This window comes from Lampetra planeri, chromosome 37 (genome assembly GCF_965212315.1).
Source record: "Lampetra planeri chromosome 37, kcLamPlan1.2.h2, whole genome shotgun sequence".
NCBI lineage: Eukaryota > Metazoa > Chordata > Hyperoartia > Petromyzontiformes > Petromyzontidae > Lampetra > Lampetra planeri.
The window spans coordinates 60,312-87,079 of NC_136143.1; the positions used below are offsets into that span (position 1 = coordinate 60,312).

Genomic DNA, 26,768 nt, shown 5'->3' on the forward strand with positions numbered 1-26,768 from the left:
AGGGGTTGCGACACACGAATGCCGATTGCTTGTCGCGGTTGTTGCCTTGTGATGAATGCGCGTGTTTGTCGGGATCGGCGCGCTGTAAACCGACGCTTGCGGGGGAGATGGGGGCACTGGCTGCGACAGCGGGCGCACCGATCGGGGATGATTCCACTGCCTCTCAGGGTCGGGACTCGCTGCTCTCGCTGTCGCTCAGCGAATGGGGCCGCCTCCAGATGGCGGACAGCTCGCTGCTAGCGTTGCGCCGCAAGGTTGGGGGTCCCGAGGGGGACCAGGAGCGTACCGGCTCCTATGTACTTGAGCGGGGCGTGTTATTGAAATGGGACAGTTTGTCCCGGCGGAACGCACTCGTGGTGCCTTCCGCTGTGAGGGGGAGGGTTGTCTTGGCGGCACACGAACGCCTCTTGCACTTGGGAGTTAATAAGACGCTTGCCCTGCTTCAGCGTGACTATTACTGGCCGGGAATGGGAAGTGATGTGGTGCATATTCTGAAGGGGTGCGTTGAGTGCGCCAGGCGTAAACCACCGGCCGTGGCAGCTAATCCACCGCTGCAATCTATTCAGGTCTCGCGTACCAACGAGCTCGTTGCACTCGATATTTTGGGGCCCTTCCCAGTCACGCCGAGAGGGAATAAATATTTGTTAGTGGGGGTCGAATACTTTACCCGATGGCCTATGGCGTGGCCTCTCGCTAACCAGTCGGCAGCGGCTGTGACGGATGCCTTCGTCCAGGGCTATGTCCTGGACAAGGGGGCTCCCGAACGCCTGCTGACCGACCAAGGTAAAAATTTTTCGAGTAAATTGTTGCAAGAGGTGTGCGATCTGTTGGGGACCAAGAAGGTGCGTACCTCCCCGTACCACCCGCAGACTGACGGGATGGTGGAGAGACTCCACAAAACCTTGACTTCCATGCTGTGCCAGCAGGTGTGCGAGGCACATGTAGATTGGGACCTGCAGGTCCCGGGAGTCCTTGCCGCGTATAGAATGGCCCCCCATGCAGCTACGGGGTTTTCCCCATTCTATTTGATGTACGGTCGGGAAGCTGACCCGCCAATAGAAACGCAACTTGGCCTGTCCGCTCCACGAACTAATTCTAATTTGGCAGAACATATTAAGTTTAATATTCACAAGCTGACAGAGGCAAGGGAGGCCGCGCAGCTTAATTCGCGGGCTCGCCAAATTGCTAATGAACGGTTGCGGGCACGGAAGGTGTCCATGCACGAATGGAAACCAGGTGACAGGGCCTGGCTGCATTGCCCTCAGGCACCCTTGGCTACGTCGCCTAAATTGTTGAGACCGTGGAGGGGACCCGTGGAGGTCGTGCGCGTTGCACGGCCCCAGTGCGTTCAGATAAAGTGGGGAAAGCGCCGGTGGTACGTTCACCCCTCCCGACTGAAACCGTTCTCGCCTCCATATGGCCTCCCCTTGTGTCGTGATGGCCGGGCGTGTGACGTGACCGGCGACCCAGAGGGGGAAATGTCTCTGCCTGATCCACACGTATCTTCGCCTGATCTGCTCCCAGGTGTCTCGGAACTGACAGCTGCCGATCACCGGCGGCCGGATCTCCGCGGCGGGGCCGGCCCTTTCAGGCCCGTTCCGCGCCGTCTGGAGCAGCCGGAACCGCCGGACGGTCGTCAGTGTCCCGCCCCATACGATGGACCAGCCAGACGGACTCGCGCCAGGTCGTGCTACTTTGCATGACCTGCCTCGTGAGGAGTCGGGGCAGTTGGAGCGCCTCGTCACTGCGTGTAGTCGCAGGGACGTGGGGCGCGTTCGTTTCGAATTTGCTCGTATCGTGTTATTGTTGACTTTTCGGGTTCATTGTCAATCTGTACATAGTTATTCTTGTTGTTGTTGTTGTTGTGTTATGTTACGGGGCACACTCGGGGGGTTACGGGGTTTTTTTTTTGTTGGTTGTCGTTTTATCGTCGCGGTTGGTTGTTGTTAGCAGCCGGGCCGGCTGCGAGCTATGTGGGAGGGGGTGATGTAGTGGTGATACGCGCTGGGTGTATATGTCGTGTGCCAGCGCGTATGTACGGGGGTGTGTGTGGTGACGCGCGCTGACGGGGAGGAGCAGGCGTCAGTGCGCGGGTGGGGGTAGTGCTGCTGATTGGCTGTGTGCCGGTGACGCGCCCAGAGGGAGTGATCGGGTAGCAGCGCGGTGTGATTGGTCGGGGAGTGGAAACACGCGCTGAGCGGAACCGGATCGTAGGGATAGCGCGTGGGGATTGGGTAACTGAGGAGCGGTGCCGACGTTGAGGTCCGCATCCGCTCCGTCTCCCGGGAAGAAGGGGTATATAAGGTGATGCACAGAGGAGCAGGGGGCAGAAGTGGAACCATCTAAGAATGAAGACGAAGGTGCAGAGATAGAGCCCGGAGAGGAGAGTAATGGAGAGGCAGAGAGAGTAAGGTATAGTGTGTAGCCAGCGAGAGAGAGAAGGTCTACACGAGCTGAGTAATGTATAGTGTGTAGCCAGCGAGAGAGAAAGGTCTACACGAGCTGAGTAATGTATAGTGTGTAGCCAGCGAGAGAGAAAGGTCTACACGAGCTGAGTAATGTATAGTGTGTAGCCAGCGAGAGAGAAAGGTCTACACGAGCTGAGTAATGTATAGTGTGTAGCCAGCGAGAGAGAAAGGTCTACACGAGCCGAGTATGCATACGGTGTAGCCAGCGAGAGAGAAAGGTCTACACGAGCCGAGTATGCATACGGTGTAGCCAGAGGGAGATGCAAAGTCTACACGAGGCGAGTGGAGAGTGTAGCAGAGGCGCAGAGTCTACACGAGGCGAGAGAGGAGTGTAGCCGAGGCGCGGAGTCTACACGAGGCACAGAGAGCCGGCAGCACAGAATCCAGAGTCAAGAGAAGCGCATTGTGAGAAGAGAGGCCACGCGTTGTATTGTTACGAGTCAAGATTTAATAAAAGAAGTGTGTTCCCGTCAAGGAGTTTCCTGCCGTCATTTTCCAATACTTCACAGGCATGCTTTGTCACAGGACCTGAGTATGTGTGCAAAATGTGGAATTGATTGGACAACGGGAAGTGGACGAAATTTTGATTACAAGATTTGACGACGACAAACAGAGGAATCAAGTTAAGTAAAACCATTGAAAAAAGGCACTCCTTTGCAATGACATTTTACTACAACATAGATTGCATCAGATTTACTGAAAGCTCATGTCTGTGCTTTTCACGAACATGATGCTATTGCCTGTTACATGTTAACTTATGAATAGAAAAAGAGAGGAACTGTGCAGACATCTCTTGGCAACTTTTTCAAGAGTAGAGAGGAAACACGAGCACCAAAGGGAGTTAGCATCTACATCTGCAGAACATAAAGAACTAGTGGCATCTACATCTGCAAAACATGAAAAACCAGTGGCATCTACATCTACAAGAGATTATACAATTTTTAAAGCCATTCGCCATGCTTAGTGTATATGCCGTACAACATGTGTAGCGGAGTATTGTTAGCAACCACGAGGGGGCGAAGAGAGGGAAGTGCGAGCGAGTTGACAGCGGAGGATGACGTCCAATCACGGGTGCGGTAAGGGGGTACCCTTCGGGAACAAAGGCGGGTCCGAGCTAGGGGGAGGAGCGGCTAAAGGGGTACTTAAGGGGGACCCCCGTGATGAAGGCGGGGTCGTTGTGGGGAGCCAGGATAAGGATCGGCTGGAAGAGGTCTCTCCCTCCTCGTCGCCGGGCGGTGTTGGGTGAACCCCCATCCCGTGCAGACGAGAGGGAGAGCGAAGGGGATAGCCGAGAGCAGGGCTCCGAGTATTGAGTAAGAACCAGCTGAGAGAGGGTTCTCTCTCCTCGTCGCTGGGCAGTGTTGGATGAACCCCCGTCCGGTGCAGACGAGCGAGAGAGCCCCAAGGGATAGCCGAGGGGAGGATAATAATAGAGTTCGGGGGTCCAGGATAAGGACCAAGAATAGAGAACACCTACCTCTGGTGTGAGTAAATGTCGTGTGAACAGTGTTAATAAACGGCATCAGCCCTTACAGTGAATTCCGTCTTCGCGTGGTTGTTCTGCACAACACGTTTGGAACCGACAGGAGTAAAGTTGGACTTAGGAACAAATAGACTTACGAACAGACCTCTGGAATCTAACTTGTTCTTCAGGAGACGAGGTCCTCTACAGTAATAATTGATTATCCAGCAGCTTCGGGGGGGAAGGGGGCACCACATTTAAAAAAATGCCAGATAATCACATCATAATTTAAAATAGCTTATATTTTCACATTCTTTTATAACATTGTTTTAAGGTGTTGTGTACATGTGCTTTTTGTGTTTTAAAATGTTTTACTATCAAATTGGAATAAACATACAAAGACAAAAATAAATATCCTACTGTAAAAAGTTACCGTTTTTACTGTGCCGTACTTAGCATTCCAATCTCAAAACTATTGTTTCAACAACAGGTGTTTGATGATGGCCGAACTGATGCAACCTTGAGATCGGTGCTCCTTCGAATGCTGAATTACACGCCCTTTTTGCCGGATCATTATTTAAGATGCTGTATGTAGTGTATATTGTACTGTATATAATATTTGACACTAAAATCAAGCGTAGCTACTTTTTTGTCACGCACAGTGCCGATGGCTGGACTAGTATAGCCTTTGAAGTGGTTTTGCCGGTTCTGTCAGATCTATATGACCACCACAGGGAGAAAATGTAGACTCCATTCACTCACACTCAATTAATCTTACTCACACAAACGAACACACTCACTCACACTCTTACTCACACAGATTAAGACACTTACAGACTAACACACTCAATGTCCCTCATAGACTAACACACTCTCAGACAGACTAACACTCAAACTAGCCCATTCACTCACTGCCACACTCACACACTCACACAACACAGACTAACACATTCACTGTCCCACTCACAACACTCACACAGACAAACAACAACCTCCGCCGCCATTCTCCACGAAGTGCCAATTATGTCACCACGGCACTTGTGCCATGCTAGGTGCACTTTGAGGCCATGTGGCATGCCAAAGGCCCACTAGCAGAAGGTCATGGAACAGACCCAGGTTTATTGACTGAGATGAATGGCCGATGCACCGATTGTGACCACTGTGCCAACTCACTGCGTTTTAGCTGCCCGGCGCTCTGCTTGTTGTTGTGAGTGAAGCCCCTCTGCCCTCCGTTGTTGCTATCTGTGGAGGGAGCTGAAGGTTCGAGTTGCCAAACGACAGCCTCGAAACCTTAATGACTTGGAGAAGATCTGCAAAGAGGAGTGGGACAAAATCCCTCCTGAGATGTGTGCAAACCTGGTGGCCAACTACAAGAAACGTCTGACCTCTGTGATTGCCAACAAGGGTTTTGTCACCAAGTACTAAGTCATGTTTTGCAGAGGGGTCAAATACTTATTTCCCTCATTAAAATGCAAATCAATTTATAACATTTTTGACATGCGTTTTTCTGGATTTTGTTGTTATTCTGTCTCTCACTGTTCAAATAAACTTACCATTAAAATTATAGACTGATTATTTCTTTGTCAGTGGGCAAACGTACAAAATCAGCAGGCGATCAAATACTTTTTTCCCCTCACTGTATTCTTATTATGATGAGATGCAGGTCATGTAAAAATTCTCTACACCTCAGCTGTAGCATACGGACTAAGAAAATGGCATCAGTGTAGGACTGCCCTGGTCTGAAATTACATTGGGGCCTCCGCAAGCTTCTCCTTAGTATGTCTGGCAAGGTGATGTTTAATAATTCTTGCCAGGAACAAACACTCACTCACAGAGAATAACACACACACTCAATCACACACTCAGTCAAACCACGAACATAGTCAAATCCACTCACTCACAAGATCCCCTGTATAGCTGCCATTGTCTCCCTAGTGGCAATGTTTATTACACACCGCACCAGGTATTCATTTCAGTCTGAGTCAACCTAGGGGAGGCCAAGGACTGGTTTAGATTATCGTCGCTGGTGTTGGACGTGAGTTGGAATCGAACTCGGGTAGCCAGGTTCGTAGAACAGCGCGATAACCGCTAAACTACCGCTCCGTACACTGACTAACACACTCACTCAATCACACACCCACTCACAGTCTGCAGAGCAGGGTGTGAACATAAACACTCAAAATATATTATTTGGGTCTTTTGGTAAAGTCACGTAAATAGGTTCAAAGAAAATAACAAAAACAAAAAACTACGACATTTCGATCGCAACACCAGCATTCGTTATCAGGAAGAGGGGGTTTGGTTCTAAAGGGTTAGCTTCTAAAGGTAAACTGTTCATAAATGAGCGTAGCCCAAATGTCAACAGCCAATGTTAATGTAAGAGGTGGGCAGCGACTGCGACGGTGGTGGGTTTTCCTATAAATCAAAGGGCTGCTCGGTAAAAATTAGCATGATAATTTAAGATCATTCAGTAGCTTCCACGGCGGGCACCCTGAGCTGGCTATGTTAATGTGAGAGATTAGCATGTTAATGGCAGATCGCAAAGCAAAAACCTCGAGCTCGGTGAGCGAGGTGGCTGTGTTAGGGTGAGAAATTGAACCTGTTAATTTAACATCAGAGAGCCTAAAATAACAACTAACATCGGAAGGTGGTAGGATGGGAACATCACAGCCAGTTACGATTTAAACTGATTCATAACGTCCTTCCAATGATTGCTTAGTTTATGCCCATCTTCTCGATTGAAATGGTGTCTGTGTCTATATATATGGATGGCTTCATGAAGAAATCTTTGTTGATAGCCAGTGGGTTTGCAAAGTACCTTCGTCTTAGAGAAATCAATTTCGTGTGAGCCCACCGCATTAAAACAATGATCAGCCACGGCCGAGGTATTGGTCCTACTATGTTTCAGATCTGCCTTATGTTCACGAACACGGTCCGAGACATGTCGCTTTGTTTCCCCAATGTAACTACTGCCGCAGACACAGCTTAGTTTGTAGACGCCAGGGTATTGCATGGCAGGGATCACATCCTTCACAGATGGGATCAGATCACAAATTTTATGTACTGTGTTAAATCGCACCTGGATCTTGTGTTTGCTCATGATTTTGGAAATATTTTTGGTGACCCCTGCTATGTATGGCAAGGTGATGGTTCTGATTGGGTCCTCAGATGGTTCCTTCCCAACGGTTGGGGTGATATCTTTATGGGTTGTGTAGTCTGAATATCCATTCATCTTGAGAGCCTGGTGTACGTGTTTCAGTTCACTGGCTAGGTGATGATGGTCGGAAATACATCGAGCTCTATGGTGTAGAGTTTTGATGAGGAAATTCTTCTGGGAAGGATGGTGGTGGGAGTCAGGTTTTAGATATGAATCCGTATGGGTGGCTTTCCTGTAGACAGAGTGTCCCATTGAGCCATCTGGTCTCCTTTCGATTAAAACATCCAAGAATGGTAGCTTGCCATCTTTTTCCACCTCCATGGTGAATTTGATGGCTTGGTGTATGGAATTGATGTGGTTGAGGAATTGGTTCAGAGCTGGTCGGCCATGTGGCCAGATGACGAACATTTCATCCACGAACCTCTTCCACAAGGATGGACGTAGAGTGGATGCTTGGATGGCATCAGTCTCAAATTTAATTTTTACCAGGCAGCCCTTTGATTGGTGGGAAAACCCACCACCGTCGCGGTCGCTGCCCACCACTTACATTAACATTGGCTGCTGACATTTGGGCTACGCCCATTTCAAACATTTATAAACAGTTTACCTTTAGAAGCTAACCCTTTAGAAGCTAACCCCCTCTTCTGGATGATGAACGCTTGTGTTGCAATCGAAACAACGTAGTTTTTTGTTACTTTCTTTGAACCTATCTATGTGACTTTACCGAAAGACCATAAGAATATGGGTGAGTGGGTGGGCGGGAGAGTGGGTGGGCGGGTGAGTGGGGTGGCGGGTGAGTGGGTTGGCGGGTGGGTGAGTGAGCAGGTGGGTGAGTGAGCGGTTAGGTGAGTGAGCGGGTAGGTGAGCAGGTGAGTGGCTTGGTGAGTGGGTTGGTGAGTGAGTGGATGGGTGAGTGGATGGGTGAGTGGGTGAAAGGGTGGGTGGAAGGGTGGGTGGGTGAATGGGTGGTTGGTGAGTGGGTTGGTGAGTGGGTTTGTGAGTGGGTTGGTGAATAGGTGGGTGAGTGGGTTGGTTATTGGGTGGGTAAATGGAAGAGTGGGTGAATGGATTAGAGGGTGGTTAGTGAGTGGGTAAGTTAATGGGTGAGTGGGTGGGCGAGCAGGTGCGTGGGTGAGTAGGTGTTTGGGTGATTAGGTGGGTGGGCGAGTAGGTGGATGGGTGGGTGAGTAGGTGGATAATAGGGTGGGTGAATGGGTGAGTTGGTGGGTATATGAGTGGGTAGGTGAATGGGTGAGTGGGTGAGTGAATGGGTGAGTGGGTGGGTGAGTGAATGGGTTAGTGGGTGAATGGGTGGGTGGGTGAGTGGGTAGGTGAGTGGGTGGGCAGGTGAATGGGTGGGTGAATGGGTGGGTGGGTGAATGGGTAAGTTGGTGGGTATATAAGTGGGTAGGTGAATGGGTGAGTGGGTGGGTGAATGGGTGAGTGGGTGGGTGAATGGGTGAGTGGGTGGGTGATTGGGTGAGTGAATGGGTGAGTGGGTGAATGGGTGAATGGGTTAGAGGGTGAATGGGTGGGTGGGTGAGTGGGTGTGTTAATGGGTGGGTGGGTGAATGGGTGGGTGAATGGGTGGGTGGGTGAATGGGTGGGTGAATGGGTGGGTGGGTGAATGGGTGAGTTGGTGGGTATATGAGTGGGTAGGTGAATGGGTGGGTGAATGGGTGGGTAAATGGGTGGATGAATGGGTGAGTGGTGGGTGAGTAGGTGGGTGAGTGGGTGGGTGATTGGGTGAGTGAATGGGTTAGTGGGTGAATGGGCGGGTGGGTGAATGGGTGGGCGAGTAGGTGGGCGGGTGAGTAGGTGAGCGGGTTGGTGAGTGAGCAGGTAGGTGAGTGAGCAGGTGAGTGGGTTCATGAGTGAGTGGGTTGGTGAGCGAGTGGGTGGGTGAATGGGTGAGTGGGTGGGTGAATGGGTGAGTGAATGGGTGGGTGAGTGAGTGGATGCGTGAGTTGGTGGGTGAGTGGGTGGGTGAGTGGGTGGGTGAGTGAATTGGATAGTGGGTGAATGGGTGGGTGGGTGAATGGGTGGGTGGGTGAATGGGTTAGTGGGTGAATGGGTGGTTGAATGGGTGGGTGAATGGGTGGGTGTGTGAATGGGTTAGTGGGTGAATGGGTGGGTGTGTGAATGGGTTGGTGGGTGAATGAATCGGTGAGTTGGTGGGTATATGAGTGGGTAGGTGAATGGGTGAGTGGGTCGGTGAGTGGGTGGGTGAATGGTTGAGTGAATGGGTGAGTGGGTGGGTGAGTGGGTAGGTGAGTGAATGGGTTAGTGGGTGAATGGGTGGGTGTGTGAATGGGTGGGTGGGTGAATGGGTGGGCGGGTGAATGGGTGGGTGGGTGAATGGGTAGGAGAATGGATGGGTGGGTGGATAGGTGAATGGGTGGGTGAATAGGTGGGTGGGTGAATGCGTGGGTCGGTGAATGCGTGGGTGGGTGAATGTGTGGGTGGATGGGTGGGTGAATGTGTGGGTGGGTGAATGGGTGGGTGAATAGGTGGGTGGGTGAATGGGTGGATGGGTGAATGGGTGGATGAATGGGTGGGTGAATGGGTGGGTGAATGGGTGAGTTGGTGGGTGAATGGGTGAGTTGGTGGGTATATGAGTGGGTAGGTGAATGGGTGAGTGGGTGGGTGAGTAGGTGGGTGAGTGGGTGGGTGATTGGGTGGGTGATTGGGTGAGTGGTTGGGTGAATAGGTGAGTGGGTGGGTGAGTGAATGGGTGGGTGGGTGAATGGGTGGGTGAATGGGTGAGTTGGTGGGTGAATGGGTGAGTTAGTGTGTATATGAGTCGGTAGGTGAATGGGTGGGTGGGTGAATGGGTGAGTGGGTGGGTGAGTGGGTTAGTGGGTGGATGGGTGGGTGGGTGAATGGGTGGGTGTGTGAATGGGTGGGTGAATGGGTGGGCGGGTGAATGGCTGGGCGGGTGAATGGGTGGGTGGGTGAATGGGTGAGTTGGTGGGTATATGAGTGGGTAGGTGAATGAGTGAGTGGGTGGGTGGGTGAATTCGTGGGTGGGTGAATGCATGGGTGGGTGAATGCGTGGGAGGGTGAATATGTGGGTGGGTGAATGCGTGGGTGGGTGAATGCGTGGGTGGGTGAATGCGTGGGTGGGTGAATAGGTGGGTGGGTGAATGTGTGGGTGAATGTGTGGGTGAATGGGTGGGTGAATGGGTGAGTTGGTGGGTATATGAGTGGGTGGGTGAGTGGGTGGGTGAATGGGTGAGTGGGTGGGTGAGTGGGTAGGTGAGTGAATGGGTTAGTGGGTGAATGGGTGGGTGGGAGAATGGGTGAGTTGGTGGGTGAATGCGTGGGTGAATGGGTGGGTGAATAGGTGGGTAGGTGAATGGGTGGTGGTTGAATGTGTGGGTGAATAGGTGGGTGGGTGAATGCGTGGGTGAATGGGTGGGTGAATGGGTGGATGAATGGGTGGGTGAATGGGTGTGTTGGTGGGTGAATGGGTGAGTTGGTGGGTGAATGGGTGAGTTGATGGGTATATGAGTCGGTAGGTGAATGGGTGGGTGGGTGAGTTAGTTGGTGGGTGAATGGGTGACTTAGTTGGTGGGTAAATGGGTGAGTTGGTGGGTGGGTTAATGGGTGAGTTGGTGGGTGGGTGAATGGGTGAGTGGGTCGGTGAGTGGGTGGGTGAATGGTTGAGTGAATGGGTGAGTGGGTGGGTGAGTGGGTAGGTGAGTGAATGAGTTAGTGGGTGAATGGGTGGGTGTGTGAATGGGTGGGTGGGTGAATGGGTGGGCGGGTGAATGGGTGGGTGGGTGAATGGGTAGGAGAATGGATGGGTGGGTGGATAGGTGAATGGGTGGGTGAATAGGTGGGTGGGTGAATGCGTGGGTGGGTGAATGCGTGGGTGGGTGAATGTGTGGGTGGATGGGTGGGTGAATGTGTGGGTGGGTGAATGGGTGGATGGGTGAATGGGTGGATGAATGGGTGGGTGAATGGGTGAGTTCGTGGGTGAATGGGTGAGTTGGTGGGTATATGAGTGGGTAAGTGAATGGGTGAGTGGGTGGGTGAGTAGGTGGGTGAGTGGGTGGGTGATTGGGTGGGTGATTGGGTGGGTGATTGGGTGAGTGGTTTGGTGAATAGGTGAGTGGGTGGGTGAGTGAATGGGTGGGTGGGTGAATGGGTGGGTGAATGGGTGAGTTGGTGGGTGAATGGGTGAGTTAGTGGGTATATGAGTAGGTAGGTGAATGGGTAGGTGGGTGAATGGGTGAGTGGGTGGGTGAGTGGGTGGGTGAGTGGGTTAGTGGGTGAATGGGTGGGTGGGTGAATGGGTGGGTGTGTGAATGGATGGGTGAATGGGTGGGCGGGTGAATGGGTGGGCGGGTGAATGGGTGGGCGGGTGAATGGGTGGGTGGGTGAATGGGTGAGTTGGTGGGTATATGAGTGGGTAGGTGAATGAGTGAGTGGGTGGGTGGGTGAATGCGTGGGTGGGTGAATGCGTGGGTGGGTGAATGCGTGGGTGGGTGAATGCGTGGGTGGGTGAATGCGTGGGTGGGTGAATGCGTGGGTGGGTGAATGCGTGGGTGGGTGAATGCGTGGGTGGGTGAATGCGTGGGTGGGTGAATGCGTGGGTGGGTGAATGCGTGGGTGGGTGAATGCGTGGGTGGGTGAATGCGTGGGTGGGTGAATAGGTGGGTGGGTGAATGTGTGGGTGAATGGGTGGGTGAATGGGTGAGTTGGTGGGTATATGAGTGGGTGGGTGAGTGGGTGGGTGAATGGGTGAGTGGGTGGGTGAGTGGGTAGGTGAGTGAATGGGTTAGTGGGTGAATGGGTGGGTAAATGGGTGGGTGTGTGAATGGGTGGGTGTGTGAAATGGGTGGGTGGGTGAATGGGTGGGCGGGTGAATGGGTGGGTGGGTGAATGGGTAGGAGAATGGATGGGTGGGTGGATAGGTGAATGGGTGGGTGAATAGGTGGGTGGGTGAATGCGTGGGTCGGTGAATGCGTGGGTGGGTGAATGTGTGGGTGGATGGGTGGGTGAATGTGTGGGTGGGTGAATGGGTGGGTGAATGCGTGGGTGGGTGAATGCGTGGGTGGGTGAATGTGTGGGTGGATGGGTGGGTGAATGTGTGGGTGGGTGAATGGGTGGGTGAATAGGTGGGTGGGTGAATGGGTGGATGGGTGAATGGGTGGATGAATGGGTGGGTGAATGGGTGGGTGAATGGGTGAGTTGGTGGGTGAATGGGTGAGTTGGTGGGTATATGAGTGGGTAGGTGAATGGGTGAGTGGGTGGGTGAGTAGGTGGGTGAGTGGGTGGGTGATTGGGTGGGTGATTGGGTGAGTGGTTGGGTGAATAGGTGAGTGGGTGGGTGAGTGAATGGGTGGGTGAATGGGTGGGTGAATGGGTGAGTTGGTGGGTGAATGGGTGAGTTAGTGGGTATATGAGTCGGTAGGTGAATGGGTGGGTGGGTGAATGGGTGAATGGGTGGGTGAGTGGGTTAGTGGGTGGATGGGTGGGTGGGTGAATGGGTGGGTGTGTGAATGGGTGGGTGAATGGGTGGGCGGGTGAATGGCTGGGCGGGTGAATGGGTGGGTGGGTGAATGGGTGAGTTGGTGGGTATATGAGTGGGTAGGTGAATGAGTGAGTGGGTGGGTGGGTGAATTCGTGGGTGGGTGAATGCATGGGTGGGTGAATGCGTGGGTGGGTGAATATGTGGGTGGGTGAATGCGTGGGTGGGTGAATGCGTGGGTGGGTGAATGCGTGGGTGGGTGAATAGGTGGGTGGGTGAATGTGTGGGTGAATGTGTGGGTGAATGGGTGGGTGAATGGGTGAGTTGGTGGGTATATGAGTGGGTGGGTGAGTGGGTGGGTGAATGGGTGAGTGGGTGGGTGAGTGGGTAGGTGAGTGAATGGGTTAGTGGGTGAATGGGTGGGTGGGAGAATGGGTGAGTTGGTGGGTGAATGCGTGGGTGAATGGGTGGGTGAATAGGTGGGTAGGTGAATGGGTGGTGGTTGAATGTGTGGGTGAATAGGTGGGTGGGTGAATGCGTGGGTGAATGGGTGGGTGAATGGGTGGATGAATGGGTGGGTGAATGGGTGTGTTGGTGGGTGAATGGGTGAGTTGGTGGGTGAATGGGTGAGTTGATGGGTATATGAGTCGGTAGGTGAATGGGTGGGTGGGTGAGTTAGTTGGTGGGTGAATGGGTGACTTAGTTGGTGGGTAAATGGGTGAGTTGGTGGGTGGGTTAATGGGTGAGTTGGTGGGTGGGTGAATGGGTGAGTGGGTCGGTGAGTGGGTGGGTGAATGGTTGAGTGAATGGGTGAGTGGGTGGGTGAGTGGGTAGGTGAGTGAATGAGTTAGTGGGTGAATGGGTGGGTGTGTGAATGGGTGGGTGGGTGAATGGGTGGGCGGGTGAATGGGTGGGTGGGTGAATGGGTAGGAGAATGGATGGGTGGGTGGATAGGTGAATGGGTGGGTGAATAGGTGGGTGGGTGAATGCGTGGGTGGGTGAATGCGTGGGTGGGTGAATGTGTGGGTGGATGGGTGGGTGAATGTGTGGGTGGGTGAATGGGTGGATGGGTGAATGGGTGGATGAATGGGTGGGTGAATGGGTGAGTTCGTGGGTGAATGGGTGAGTTGGTGGGTATATGAGTGGGTAAGTGAATGGGTGAGTGGGTGGGTGAGTAGGTGGGTGAGTGGGTGGGTGATTGGGTGGGTGATTGGGTGGGTGATTGGGCGAGTGGTTTGGTGAATAGGTGAGTGGGTGGGTGAGTGAATGGGTGGGTGGGTGAATGGGTGGGTGAATGGGTGAGTTGGTGGGTGAATGGGTGAGTTAGTGGGTATATGAGTAGGTAGGTGAATGGGTAGGTGGGTGAATGGGTGAGTGGGTGGGTGAGTGGGTTAGTGGGTGAATGGGTGGGTGGGTGAATGGGTGGGTGTGTGAATGGATGGGTGAATGGGTGGGCGGGTGAATGGGTGGGCGGGTGAATGGGTGGGCGGGTGAATGGGTGGGTGGGTGAATGGGTGAGTTGGTGGGTATATGAGTGGGTAGGTGAATGAGTGAGTGGGTGGGTGGGTGAATGCGTGGGTGGGTGAATGCGTGGGTGGGTGAATGCGTGGGTGGGTGAATGCGTGGGTGGGTGAATGCGTGGGTGGGTGAATGCGTGGGTGGGTGAATGCGTGGGTGGGTGAATATGTGGGTGGGTGAATGCGTGGGTGGGTGAATGCGTGGGTGGGTGAATGCGTGGGTGGGTGAATGCGTGGGTGGGTGAATGCGTGGGTGGGTGAATGCGTGGGTGGGTGAATGCGTGGGTGGGTGAATGCGTGGGTGGGTGAATAGGTGGGTGGGTGAATGTGTGGGTGAATGGGTGGGTGAATGGGTGAGTTGGTGGGTATATGAGTGGGTGGGTGAGTGGGTGGGTGAATGGGTGAGTGGGTGGGTGAGTGGGTAGGTGAGTGAATGGGTTAGTGGGTGAATGGGTGGGTAAATGGGTGGGTGTGTGAATGGGTGGGTGTGTGAAATGGGTGGGTGGGTGAATGGGTGGGCGGGTGAATGGGTGGGTGGGTGAATGGGTAGGAGAATGGATGGGTGGGTGGATAGGTGAATGGGTGGGTGAATAGGTGGGTGGGTGAATGCGTGGGTCGGTGAATGCGTGGGTGGGTGAATGTGTGGGTGGATGGGTGGGTGAATGTGTGGGTGGGTGAATGGGTGGGTGAATGCGTGGGTGGGTGAATGCGTGGGTGGGTGAATGTGTGGGTGGATGGGTGGGTGAATGTGTGGGTGGGTGAATGGGTGGGTGAATAGGTGGGTGGGTGAATGGGTGGATGGGTGAATGGGTGGATGAATGGGTGGGTGAATGGGTGGGTGAATGGGTGAGTTGGTGGGTGAATTGGTGAGTTGGTGGGTATATGAGTGGGTAGGTGAATGGGTGAGTGGGTGGGTGAGTAGGTGGGTGAGTGGGTGGGTGATTGGGTGGGTGATTGGGTGAGTGGTTGGGTGAATAGGTGAGTGGGTGGGTGAGTGAATGGGTGGGTGAATGGGTGGGTGAATGGGTGAGTTGGTGGGTGAATGGGTGAGTTAGTGGGTATATGAGTCGGTAGGTGAATGGGTGGGTGGGTGAATGGGTGAATGGGTGGGTGAGTGGGTTAGTGGGTGGATGGGTGGGTGGGTGAATGGGTGGGTGTGTGAATGGGTGGGTGAATGGGTGGGCGGGTGAATGGCTGGGCGGGTGAATGGGTGGGTGGGTGAATGGGTGAGTTGGTGGGTATATGAGTGGGTAGGTGAATGAGTGAGTGGGTGGGTGGGTGAATTCGTGGGTGGGTGAATGCATGGGTGGGTGAATGCGTGGGTGGGTGAATATGTGGGTGGGTGAATGCGTGGGTGGGTGAATGCGTGGGTGGGTGAATGCGTGGGTGGGTGAATAGGTGGGTGGGTGAATGTGTGGGTGAATGTGTGGGTGAATGGGTGGGTGAATGGGTGAGTTGGTGGGTATATGAGTGGGTGGGTGAGTGGGTGGGTGAATGGGTGAGTGGGTGGGTGAGTGGGTAGGTGAGTGAATGGGTTAGTGGGTGAATGGGTGGGTGGGAGAATGGGTGAGTTGGTGGGTGAATGCGTGGGTGAATGGGTGGGTGAATAGGTGGGTAGGTGAATGGGTGGTGGTTGAATGTGTGGGTGAATAGGTGGGTGGGTGAATGCGTGGGTGAATGGGTGGGTGAATGGGTGGATGAATGGGTGGGTGAATGGGTGTGTTGGTGGGTGAATGGGTGAGTTGGTGGGTGAATGGGTGAGTTGATGGGTATATGAGTCGGTAGGTGAATGGGTGGGTGGGTGAGTTAGTTGGTGGGTGAATGGGTGACTTAGTTGGTGGGTAAATGGGTGAGTTGGTGGGTGGGTTAATGGGTGAGTTGGTGGGTGGGTGAATGGGTGAGTGGGTCGGTGAGTGGGTGGGTGAATGGTTGAGTGAATGGGTGAGTGGGTGGGTGAGTGGGTAGGTGAGTGAATGAGTTAGTGGGTGAATGGGTGGGTGTGTGAATGGGTGGGTGGGTGAATGGGTGGGCGGGTGAATGGGTGGGTGGGTGAATGGGTAGGAGAATGGATGGGTGGGTGGATAGGTGAATGGGTGGGTGAATAGGTGGGTGGGTGAATGCGTGGGTGGGTGAATGCGTGGGTGGGTGAATGTGTGGGTGGATGGGTGGGTGAATGTGTGGGTGGGTGAATGGGTGGATGGGTGAATGGGTGGATGAATGGGTGGGTGAATGGGTGAGTTCGTGGGTGAATGGGTGAGTTGGTGGGTATATGAGTGGGTAAGTGAATGGGTGAGTGGGTGGGTGAGTAGGTGGGTGAGTGGGTGGGTGATTGGGTGGGTGATTGGGTGGGTGATTGGGCGAGTGGTTTGGTGAATAGGTGAGTGGGTGGGTGAGTGAATGGGTGGGTGGGTGAATGGGTGGGTGAATGGGTGAGTTGGTGGGTGAATGGGTGAGTTAGTGGGTATATGAGTAGGTAGGTGAATGGGTAGGTGGGTGAATGGGTGAGTGGGTGGGTGAGTGGGTTAGTGGGTGAATGGGTGGGTGGGTGAATGGGTGGGTGTGTGAATGGATGGGTGAATGGGTGGGCGGGTGAATGGGTGGGCGGGTGAATGGGTGGGCGGGTGAATGGGTGGGTGGGTGAATGGGTGAGTTGGTGGGTATATGAGTGGGTAGGTGAATGAGTGAGTGGGTGGGTGGGTGAATGCGTGGGTGGGTGAATGCGTGGGTGGGTGAATGCGTGGGTGGGTGAATGCGTGGGTGGGTGAATGCGTGGGTGGGTGAATGCGTGGGTGGGTGAATGCGTGGGTGGGTGAATGCGTGGGTGGGTGAATGCGTGGGTGGGTGAATGCGTGGGTGGGTGAATGCGTGGGTAGGTGAATGCGTGGGTGGGTGAATGCGTGGGTGGGTGAATAGGTGGGTGGGTGAATGTGTGGGTGAATGGGTGGGTGGGTGGGTGAGTGGGTAGGTGAGTGAATGGGTTAGTGGGTGAATGGGTGGGTAAATGGGTGGGTGTGTGAATGGGTGGGTGTGTGAAATGGGTGGGTGGGTGAATGGGTGGGCGGGTGAATGGGTGGGTGGGAGAATGGGTGAGTTGGTGGGTGAATGCGTGGGTGAATGGGTGGGTTAATAGGTGGGTAGGTAAATGCGTGGGTGGTTGAATGTGTGGGTGAATAGGTGGGTGGGTGAATGCGTGGGTGAATGGGTGGGTGAATGGGTGGATGAATGGGTGGGTGAATGGGTGTGTTGGTGGGTGAATGGGTGAGTTGGTGGGTGAATGGGTGAGTTGGTGGGTATATGAGTCGGTAGGTGAATGGGTGGGTGGGTGAGTTAGTTGGTGGGTGAATGGGTGACTTAGTTGGTGGGTGAATGGGTGAGTTGGTGGGTGAATGGGTGAGTGGGTGGGCGGGTGAATGGGTGAGTGGGTGGTTAGTGAGTGGGTAAGTTAATGGGTGAGTGGGTGGGCGAGCAGGTGCGCGTGTGAGTAGGTGTTTGGGTGATTAGGTGGGTGGGTGAGTAGGTGGATGGGTGGGCGAGTAGGTGGGTGGGTGAGTTGGTGGGTGAGTTGGTGGGTGAGTTGGTGGGTGAGTGAGTTGGTGGGTGAGTTGGTGGGTGGGTTGGTGGGTGGGCGAGTGGGTGGGTTGGTGGGTGGGCGAGTTGGTGAGTGGGTGGGTGAATGGGTGAGTTGGTGGCTATGTGAGTGGGTGAGTGGGTGGGTGAGTTAGTTGGTGGGTGAATGGGTGAGTGAATGGGTGAGTGGGTGGGTGAGTTGGTGGGTGGGTGAGTTGGTGGGTGGGTGAGCTGGTGGGTGGGTGAGTTGTTGAGTTGGTGGGTGGGTGAGTTGGTGGGTGGGTGAGTTGGTGGGTGGGTGGGTTGGTGGGTGGGTGGGTTGGTAGGTGAGTTGGTGGGTGGGTGGGCGAGTTGGTGGGTGGGTGAGTATAATAGTGGAATGCTTTGATGTCTGATTCGGAGTTAAACTACTGGACTGGTGGCATCCAAACATTCCAATACTGAAAAAGTTCCTGCAGATTACTCAATCGAGGATTACGCGCAGAAGCACCCCCCCCCCCCACACTGACTGCAAAACCAACTGGGCAGGACGCTTCTGAATTAGAGTAATGAGACTTAGTGAGTTAAAGTAGTCAGCCAGGTGAACACTGATTTAATTTAAAAAGAAAATGTAAGCAAATTAAACCAAGCGAAGGCAAGCCCTGCATGGCTAGGCCTCGCGTTGCAATGTTCTAACCTAGACATCGATTCCATACTTGCTGCTACTCAATTGATATCCCTACGAGAGAGAAGAAGCGATACTTTACCCTGGTAAACAACAACAACCACCACATTGTGAATATCTCACCTCGGAACTCAACGAGTGACGAGAAGAGCTGCAGCTCCTCAGATCTCGTGATCTCAGGCCAAAGGGAGTGGCGGGGGAGATGACATGACGTCACCAGCGGGCGACAACCCCTCCCTCCGCGGAGCGGCGGCGTAACTAAATATATTATATTTTAATTATATTATTGTATTCGACCAAACCCATATATAGAGTGAGTGTGGTTGGCTTTGCCCAATTAAGTATTTTATCGAAACATGAATCGACAGTAACCAAACAGACATTACGTCACGCGCAGGAGCGCGGTGGGCGGGGAATTCCTTCATAACATGACGTAATAGCTGGCTACATTTCACCCTGGCGTCTCGCGCCGATGACGTAACACGGAGTGGGAACGTCAGAGACCAAGAGAGAGCGGGGTCAGACGGTGATTGTGGCGAGGAGTGTTTTTAGAGTTTAATTTTACGTAGATTACTTTTACATTTCTTCCTCTATTATACAGAGATCCCTTGGGTGCCTGAGCTCAGCAATAACGTGAACATTATTGTGTGTGTACACTGTACATTATGTGTAGGCTATGTGTGTGTACAGTGCGTGTTTACACTGTGTGGTGGGCAGTCCCGGGTAAAGCTACATGGCTGGGAGTCGGCCATTCCCTGTTCACCTTGGGGTGGAAGAGGAATGTCCTCTCGCTCCTACATTATTTAACATTGTGTAGGGGACTGAACAGAGAAAGTGCTAAAAGGCACGCGTTGAGATAATTGGATACAGGTGGCCGGAAGGCAGTGTAATCGTTATTCAATCAAGGACACACGTGTCAGAGTAAAGTGGGGTGGCCACCATCCTACAGGGGCGGGACTGACCGAGTATCTGAGGGGGAGCGAGGCGCGCAATCGGGGCGCTTGCTTTGGAACGAATCGACGACCAAGGTGTAAACCATTGGGACTGACTGCTCAAGAAACAACTTGGTATAAACCATTGGGCTAAAGATAGCCGTAATAATTACGAGTGTGGCGGTTGTTACACTCGGAACTGTAAATACATTACACTCGTGGCAGTGGTGGGAAGCAGTCTACGGTATCCCAAAAGAAGACTGGCAGAGAAGCTCCCTTGGAGGAAGAAGTGTCGTCCCTAAGCACCCTGGGTCCCTGAGAACCAAAACCCAGTGTAAGCCGGACCCTGTTGGCATGTACGTTCCAAAAAGAGATAAAGACCTCAGACCGGGGGAACCAGAATCGCCGAGACAGGAGAACTGACAATTGATCGGCTGCTGACGGCGAACGTTGAAGCGAGGGGAAGGAAGAGCCGATGCCGCTGCCTCCACCCACCACGTGGCAAGCTGAAGCTCCGGGGATGCAGCCGCCGCCTCACCTCACAGTGCAGCGAACAGACACACCTGAGCTAGAGCCGCCGCCACTCGACATGTGGTGAGTTAGGGCTCCGGGGAGGCAGCAGCCGCCACTCCTCACGGAGCCGATCAACCTGTTTGGCCGCTGTTACAAGCTGCATCACGGACCTCGACCACCTTGTCCACGCAGGAGCTACGCCCAACGGGGATCCCAGATGGAGATGTGTCGCACGAGATACCACCGCGGACCTTCACTGAACCAACCTGAGGTCCGGCGGAGCGCACACACGAAGGCTGGGTCCCATGAAGGAATTTACGGCGACCGGAGGTGATTGGGTGGCATTTGTCAAAGGATTCGAAGCTACCGTCAAAGTCCGCAGATGGAGCGAGAAGGAGGCCCTTCAAGAGCTGCCCACGGTGTTCGACAATGGAGCGCATGGCGGCCTTCTGCACGATTTCTGAGAATCAGCGTCCCACACTACGACAGGCCTACGAGGGGATGGCAGAGATGTTCTGCCCTTTGTCTCGCGCAAGGCATCGATTTTCATCCCGGCGGAGAGGAGATAATGAGTCACTGATGGCATACTGTAGCGCCTTGTTGGCACTCCCAATTGTGTTCCCGCAGATGGATGAGGTTGCCCGGGACGTGCTGTTGGCAGAGCAGATGTGAGGAGGCCTCATCCATCGGAGCGGCTTTGCGTTACCGATTGCGCCAGAGAGCTAATAGATTTTGATGTGCTTCGTTAAGTGCCTCCGAGCACACGAAGAAGGAAGAGCGCCATTTTAGATGGTAGCACAGGTGTCAAAAATGATGGAGAACGGAGGAGCCAGAGGACCAGCGGAGCCAACAGGAACAGCAACGACAGTGGCCACTGCCGGGCCCAGCATGGGTAATGATCTTAAGGCGACCTTGGAGTAGATGGCAGCGGCCATCCGGGAATTCGGCAGTCCAAGGCATGATCAAGAGTGGCAGCGACCATGGCAGACCCACGGGGGGAGGCCGGGCCACATCGCAAGAAGATGCCAGGGTAAAGTCAACCCGAGACAACCAAGCCAGCTCTGGACAACATCACGTGACTTCCCAAGAAAGAATCAGGCTAGCCGCGACACCCGGCCAGACCATACACACACCTCATCATGAAAACCCTCATCACCATTTACACCTGCACACCACTCGATCACGGTGACCCACGGCGACCCAGGGAAAATTTAGACAACATCTAAATAAAAATGGAAAAAACTTGCGAGACGGGTTGTAGCAGTGGTCATGGGGTTATTGGTACTAACAGGAACGATAGGGGGAAATCCCGCAGGGGTGTTGGTCGACACGGGAGCATCAGTCACCATTATTTTTGCGCTCGTGTTCGATATGTCACCAACAGTTAAACGCCGCCTAGAACGGGTTTATAGTAAATTTGTTGCGGCAAACGACGGTAGCTTGGGAATTGTCGGAAAGTTAAAACAAATCCACATCGAAAAAATTTGTTTATTGGGCCCGGTATTGGTCGATTCGTCCCTAACAATACCATGCTTATTGAGAACCGATTATTTAAGTCGGCTACCCATTATAATACTGATGGACCAGGGCTGTATAGAGATTCCATTGGGAGGATGTATTTTTTGCGGCCTGACGCAGACAGGGAAGGCCACCAGAATAAACACACTGGTGGGAGAGTCGATGATGATTCCGCCGCTAGCACAGGCGTTGGTCCCCTTGCGATATCGATCACCATTAATTACCTCATGGACAGACAAGCCGATTATAGTGTAGTAACGCTTACGACTCGTTGACACCGGAGTTGGAGGCACACTTGTTTATTTGAATACCAACTTTGTGACATACACAATTGAGGGGGTATCGGCCCCCTCACCCGTCTATCTGAGGACACACCTCTAGGCTAACCTTAGCCTGCCTCTGAGTCCTCCACTAATGGGCTAGGGGAGGCTATCTTGGCCCGACACTGGTCAGTCGGGCCCGGTACCCAGAGTCCAGACCAGCACTGGCTCTGGCTCTGGTACCACGCCACTGGCTCGAGCCTGCGCGGTCCTGATAAGGACGGCGTACCAGGGGGAGTCCAGGGCTCTATCTCAGACGTCTTCCTCCTCCTCTTCTTTAGCTAAACATCACTCCCGAGCCTCCCGATACATTCCCCTTTTATACACCCCCCTCCCTGAGGGGTGGGGCCCCGGGGGATCGTAACGTCCGAAGCGCGGACGTCGTAGAGGGCACCTGCCCGTGCACTGACGTAGCCCCGCCCACTGTGCTTGTTTACCATAGGCTGCCATGCATAACGGGCTCTCTGTAACAGCCCTACATCACTCCCCCCCACATAGCATGCAGCCGTCCCGGCTGCCAACATACAAAAATTTGACAATAAAGGTGCCTTCACCCCCTCACGTGTGCCTCACTATTTTTTGAACCATAACAGGAACCAGAACAAGACACAACAACAAGATGAGAAACAACCCGTCGCACCCCCCCGAATAAATACGAATTCCGTAAAAAAAACAGCTTATATACAACCAGCAGGGAACCCACCCCGCACACACAACAAACGGTGAACCCAACATATGTACATCCGAGGAGCGGGAAACACACCATCCACACAACACCCAATAAACACAACAGCTATGTACACATTTTCCGGCCTCACAACAGTTTGCGCATTTTAGCGCGCGTCCTTGCAGCGGGCCCCTCACACGGGGTAACCCCGCGTGGCGGACCATCAGGTGGCGACTGTCCGTCTTTAGGTGAGCATTCCTCTGACTCCGCGTGACCCTCGGCATCCGCAGGAGGGGTGATCGGGCGTGAGCCCGTCACTCCTGATGCTCCTGAAGGTGGCACAGCCGGCAAGGCATTAGGTGAGAGCGACGGAGACGGACCCAGCAAGTCGGCCGACCCCCCACATGTTTGGCCACGCGCGTGTGAAGTGGGGTTGTGTACCGCAGCGAAGGGTTTTAATCTGGAGGGGTGCACGAACCATCGCCGCTTCCCCCACTTGATGCGCACGCACTGCGGACGTAACACCTCCACCACTTCCACAGGGCCCCGCCACGGCCGCACCAGTTTAGAGGAGGTTGCCAGTGGCACCTGGGGGCAGTGCAACCATGCCTTGTCCCCCGGCTTCCACTGCAGCATGTGCGCTCGACTCAATCTGAGGCGCTCATTTGCCTTCTGACGGAGGTCAGAGTTTTGCATTGCAGCATCCCGTGCCTCGGTCAATTTGTCCAGATTAAATTTAACGTGGTCAGCCAGATTAGTTTTTCCCTGCGGCACAGGGATCCGCAACTGGGCACGAACAGGCGGGTCTGGTTCTCGGCCGTACATGAGGTAAAAGGGAGAAAACCCCGTAGCCGCATGGGGTGCCATCCGGTACGCCGCCAAGACCCCCTGAATTTGTAGGTCCCAATCCGTTTGCGAGTCCGAAACTTGTTGTGATAACATGGACGAGATGGTGCGATGCAAACGTTCGACCATCCCGTCAGTTTGTGGGTGATATGGGGAGGTCCGAATTTTCTTTGTGCCCAGGAGATCGCAGACTTGTCTGAGTAGTTTACCGGAAAAATTTCTGCCCTGGTCGGTCAGCAGCCTCTCCGGAGCACCTTTGTCCAGGACATAACCCTGAACAAAGGCCTCCACGATGGCTGCTGCCGACTGGTTGGCCAGAGGCCAGGCCATAGGCCAGCGTGTAAAATACTCGACACCCGTCAACAAATATCTATTCCCTCTGGGGGTGGCGGGGAATGGTCCCAAAATGTCCAGAGCGACCAGCTCGTTTATCCTGGACACTTTGATCGATTGCAAGGGCGGGTTAGACTCCCGTGCCGGCGGTTTGCGTTGTGCACATTGAGGGCACGATCCCAACAAATCCCCAACATCCCTCGTCATGCCAGGCCAGTAAAAATCAAGTTGCAGCAAGGCGAGAGTCTTTTGGGTCCCCAGGTGTAGGAGGCGCTCATGAGCGGCCCATACCACCCTACCCCGCAACCCAGTAGGGACAACCAGCCGATGTCGACGTGACTTCCCGTCCCAATGCATTAGCAGACCTTGGCACATTTCCCATGCGTCGGAAGCACCTCTTTTTCCCCCCGCCGCACCGCCAACGCGACGTCGCCACCCGAGGAGGGAGACATCCTCCATCTGGAGGCGCCCCCATTCAATGACGGGCAACCCCAACAGGGAATCTTTGCCCTGTTGTTCGATCGAATTAGGAACCATTGCATCGTCGTCGTTGGCGGCCGCCAAGACAGGTACCGATGTGTCCCCTGGAGGCCTGCAACGTCCAGACCCCAGGAGGCATGCACACTCGGAGGTGGTTGGCAAGCGTGACAGAGCGTCCGCGTTGGTGTGGCGAACGCCCTTACGGTATGTGGTTTGGAAATCGTAATCCTGGAGGACCTCCAACCATCGGGACAATTGTCCCGATGGCTGTTGAACCCTCAGGGCGTACTGCAGTGCCGCATGATCTGTGCGGACGGTGAAATGCCGACCGTACAGATATGGGCGATACTGTTGGACGAAATGGACAATTGCCAACAGTTCCCTACGGGTGACACAATACCGTTGCTCCGCTGGAGACAACACCCGACTGCCGTACGCAACCACACGTTCCACGCCGTCAACCACCTGGGAGAGCACGCCCCCAATACCCGTGTTGCTCGCATCGGTGTCGAGCAAGAACGGTTTTGAAAAATCAGGGTAAATCAGGGGAGGAGCGTTTACCAAAGCGTCCCGAAGGGAGCAAAAAGCAGCTTCCTCCTCCTGACCCCAGCAGAACCGAACCCCTTTAGATGTCAAAGCATGTAGGGGTTTGGCGATAGTCGCAAAATTAGCGACGAAGCGTCTATAATACGACGCAAACCCAATAAAACTCCTAACCTCTCCCACTGAGGTGGGAGTCGGCCAGGAGCTAACACACTGCGTTTTGGCGGGATCGGTAGAAATACCTGAGCGCCCCACGATGTGCCCCAAATAACGCACCGACTCGCGTAACAAATGGCATTTTTGGGGCTTAAATTTCAAATTAGCAGCCCGCATCTTTAGGAAAACTGCCCGCAACCTCTGGAGATGTTCCTCAAAAGTTTTGCCAAAGACAATGACGTCATCCAAATAAATCAGGCACGATTCCCATTGCAATCCAGCCAAAACCAATTCCATCAACCGCTGGAAAGTTGCCGGCGCTGAGTGTAAGCCCATCGGCAACCGGTTGAATTGAAACAGGCCGTGCGGAGTACGGAAAGCAGTTTTAGGCTTTGAATCATCGTCCAGAGGAAGCTGCCAGAATCCCGAAAGTAAGTCCAATGTGGAGAAGAATCGCGCTCCCGCCAAGGCGTCAAGCGATTCGTCCATCCGTGGGAGCGGGTATGCGTCGGCAACCGTAATTTTATTAAGGCGCCGAAAGTCAACGCAAAACCGCAACGAACCGTCCTGCTTCTTAACCAGGACGATCGGCGCTCCCCAAGGGCTGTTGGAGGGAGAAATGATGTCGGCGGCTAGCATGTCATCAACAGCCGATTTGACATGGTCCTTTTCGGCGGGACTCAACCGAAAAGGATTCTGGCGTATTGGCGCGCTGTCACCCGTATCAATATGGTGACGCAGCAGATGAGTGCAGCCCAAATCGTATTTATCCCGACTGAAAACGTCGGAAAATTCCCTCAGTAGTGTCTTATGACGTTGGCGCTCTAAATTTGACAGGTCCGTCGATCCCGCGCAAAGCGCCTCGAGCCACCCTTCATCGCTGTCCGAATGTGGTCGCGGTGCAGGGACAGCGCCGACATGACTCGCGACGGGTTCCTCACAGGGCACCGGCGTTGCGTGAGCAAGTACGGTCCCCTGTGGGACCACCACCGTCTGCGAGCCCACATTGAGGACCGCGATGAAGGGTTCTCCTTCCCCTCTCACTATGGTCTGGGCCGGGAGTAAATTAGGTCCACTGACCCCGGCCCTAGACGGTCCCAGCAGAACCCCTTGAGCCCCAATGCCCTTAGCGAAGGGCCGCCGAAGTTTCAAAGGAATTAACATTTGCGCCCCCGGAGGAACGCGCACCGTTCTATCTACGAACGCCGGCACCGTCGCGAACGCCGTCCGGCTCATAGCGGGGGATGGCAGAAACGCCATGCGTCGGCCCGATGGGAGCTCAATGCATCCCTGGTCGATTAATATCCTAATCGGCATTTTGGCCAGGAAATCCGTCCCCAGCAGGCACGGAACCGCCAGCGAGGAGGAAACAAAAATCGGCCCAGATAATTTAATATCCCCGACACAAATCTGGGCTCGAATTTGTCCGATGATGCCAAGTGAACCCCCGTTAGCAGCAAAGAATGGTACATTAACAGGCATCAAAGGACGGCTCTGGGCAGGGAGAATGTTATAAATCAACTCCGAAATAATGGTCGCCGATGCCCCTGTATCGACCAGGATGCGCACCTCGACCCCATCGATGTGACCCACAACGGCCGACGACCCCGATGACGCGGCTACAACCCGATGGGCCAACACGGACCACTGGCTGGGTTCAATGTGAGTACCCAGAGCGGTGCGTGTTGGTGCCATGGTACGCGATATTTGCCCCCCCTTCGCTGCGGTGTTCGAGTGTGTGACGGGCGTGTGCGTGGGCCAAACATGAGGGGTGCCGCGACTCGCCGGATTATGATGGTGGAGCTTGTGACGAGGGCCGGCGTCCCGTTGAGGTGTCGTCCCGCGCTGCCGAGGAGAGCGGCACCCCGAGGCGACGTGGCCCCGGATGCCGCAGTTATAACAGCGTGGAAGCGCTGGTGGCGACGATGGACGTTGGAGACGGCTTGAACCGGCCCGGTCCTCCCGCGCTCCCGCTCCGTGCTGCCGTCGATGGTTGACGGCGCAAACCTCTTCCGCCGGGAGGGTGGCCGCAGCGACGGCGCGCCCGCTCGCCGCCTTGCTGGCCTTCCGTCGTTGAGAGGACAGGTTTGCGTGGAGGAGACGGGCCGCTTGGAGGGAGCACATTTCTGCATCGTCCTGTGCGACA

The 26,768-nt window shown here is 54.2% G+C and overlaps 2 long non-coding RNA genes across 4 annotated transcripts in view; one reads left to right on the forward strand and one right to left on the reverse strand.

The window, feature by feature from the left end:
- Window positions 1–18,535, reverse strand: part of LOC144730842 (uncharacterized) — a 30,451-nt gene extending 11,916 nt beyond the window's left edge. Inside the window, exons 1-3 of one of the 2 annotated variants that reach the window (XR_013587865.1) lie at window positions 18,438–18,535; window positions 5,104–5,240; window positions 3,946–4,028 (exon numbers count right to left, since the gene is read on the reverse strand). This is a non-coding gene — a long non-coding RNA (uncharacterized LOC144730842). The remainder of the gene's footprint in view (window positions 1–3,945; window positions 4,029–5,103; window positions 5,241–18,437) is intronic. The other variant, XR_013587864.1, reaches the window with a different exon arrangement.
- A 272-nt stretch (window positions 18,536–18,807) lies between these two features.
- The window catches only part of LOC144730844 (uncharacterized), a 36,286-nt gene continuing 28,325 nt past the window's right edge, over window positions 18,808–26,768 (forward strand). For both annotated transcript variants that reach the window (XR_013587866.1, XR_013587867.1), the window contains exon 1: window positions 18,808–26,284. This is a non-coding gene — a long non-coding RNA (uncharacterized LOC144730844). The remainder of the gene's footprint in view (window positions 26,285–26,768) is intronic.